Source organism: Triticum dicoccoides, chromosome 3B (genome assembly GCF_002162155.2).
Source record: "Triticum dicoccoides isolate Atlit2015 ecotype Zavitan chromosome 3B, WEW_v2.0, whole genome shotgun sequence".
NCBI lineage: Eukaryota > Viridiplantae > Streptophyta > Magnoliopsida > Poales > Poaceae > Triticum > Triticum dicoccoides.
In genome coordinates, this window is record NC_041385.1 from 32,264,419 (window position 1) to 32,266,670 (window position 2,252).

Consider the following 2,252-nt stretch of genomic DNA (forward strand, 5'->3'; position numbering starts at 1 on the left):
ATTTGAAAATATTTATGAATATGAAAAAGGTGGAGTGGAGGGTGCGGTGGGTCATCGGCGACGGTGGAGCGGGGGGAGGGTGCGGGCCGGGGGTCGGCGGCGGCGGCCGGTGGAGCGGGGTAGGGTGCGGTTGATCGTCGGCGGCGGTGGAGCGGGGGAGGGTGCGGTTGATCGTCGGCGGCGAGGGGGACGTCGATGTCCTATGAACACGGTTTTCGAAGACCCGGGATCTCTATCTAGCTGTCGATACGTTGTGTCATCCATGCACTTTACGTATCCAGAAAATCCGTGGACTACCTGCCCCGCGAGATATCCGTAACCGAGATAGTCGTGTATAGTGCAAAATATATATATACTAATGGCGCACCGCATAGTAGTGCGCCATTACTAGTTTAAACTAGTAATGGCACACTGTGACATGATGCACCATTAGTAGTTTTGCAAAAAAAGAATAAAAAAATACAGTACTGGCGCACTCCTTGTCTGGTGCGCCATTACTAGTTAGAACTAGTAATGGCGCACTTCGGTCGGATGCGCCATTAGTATGTATGTAAAAATGAAAAAAAAATTATCACTAGTGGCGCACCTTTTGTCTGGTGCGCCATTAGTGTCTTCCACACTAATGGCGCATCACCAACTAGTGCGCCATTAGTATATAGTACTGGCGCACTACATCCCTGATGCGCCATTAATGTCAATCCTATCTATAGCCTTTTTCCTAGTAGTGGCATACGTTTAGTAAAGCTAAAGGGTTCCTAAATGTGTAGTATGGAACATCTGGACAAGTTAATCCGACATGTACTAAGTTAATAGTACTACTAAACACGAGTGGTGGCTAGGCATGTGGTTCACCCATGTAATCCAGAAATAAGAGAAGGATGGATGGACAAGCCTCCTCAGAGCTCAGTGACTCTCAGCCGTTGGATGCGATCTCTTGATGCGTTTTCGTCCGTTGGATCGAGAGGTGGGAGGATCTGGGTCATCGGATCTGGAAGAAACACTGCTGGAATGAATAGTAATGGCAACATATTGTAAATACCATGCCCCCACCAGGGCATTTTGGTAATTTCGCGTGGTGGGGGTATAAAAGGGCCGGCTCCCTGGTGAACCCTAGCCTCCCCCTCTCCCCGCACTCGCTCCCCCTCCCTCGCCCGCCCCGCCGCCTCGCCCACCCCGCCCCGCCGTCCCGCCTCGCCCGTCCCGCTTGCCGTCTTCTCTCCCCTTCCCAGCCGCTCGCCCCGCCGCATCGCCGCCTCCTCCTGTGGTCGCTCGTCCCTCCTCCTCCACCCAACCCCTAACCCTAGCAGCTCCCGCCGTCGCCGCCCTCTACTTCGCCCAGCCTGCCGGATCGCCTCCGTCCACTTCCCCGGTGTCGTCGCGGTCGTCCTCGCCTGCACATGGCAAGAGGAGCGCCCCCACCCTCTCCTCTCCTCCTCCCCTCACCACGAGCCAGGACAGGGAGGGCCACCGTGGCTGGGCAGGTCAGGCGGCGCGTCCAGATCACTGAGGAGCCGCCCGCAAGGTCGGCGATGGCGCAACCGAGCAGAGTAGGTGAGGAGGGAGACACTGGTTCCTCTTTCCCGCTGCTTGCTTCATCGCCGGCGTGGCTCCGATGGACTCTGGCGGCTCCTCTCTGTCTCCTTCCTCGCCCCCACACGCGGCTCCACTTCCCGCTGGCCATGGGGCTGGCCAGCAGCAGCGCCTCCCTCCCTGCCGCTGCCAGTCCTGGCGCCGCCGACGGGTCCATAGGCAGGTAGCCCCACCACTCCTTCCTCCTCCCCCTTCCTTCACCACGCCCTCCCTTGTTGCATCCTCTATCCGTTTAATTTCTGTTTTCCCGACTCTTGTGTCGGACGAGTGGTTGCTGTGGTAGACTGGGTGCGAGTATTTCTGGATGAGTAGTAGTTGCCGCGTGATTTTCCCCGTGCGTGTTCGAGTTCACATCTGATGGGATTTTTCCTGATAGGTGCTTGTGGTAATGCTTGCAGGGGCAAATATTGGTAACTCGTTGCTTGCAGGGACCCTATTCTATGTTGCTAGCTTTAGAAAATTGTGGAAGCTACCCGTCCTCCTGTTTTCAACCGAATATAGTTCAAATATATTTGCTTCTGTTTCCAATGGTTCTAAACACGTTCCTTAGTTTCTATGAGCAAATGAAGAAGATAACATTTGTTTGTTCTTTGGAATGAAGGAATTTACATAGGTTATTACAGTAAATGCTTACTTTTTTCTCCCCATGACCAGGGTAGTGC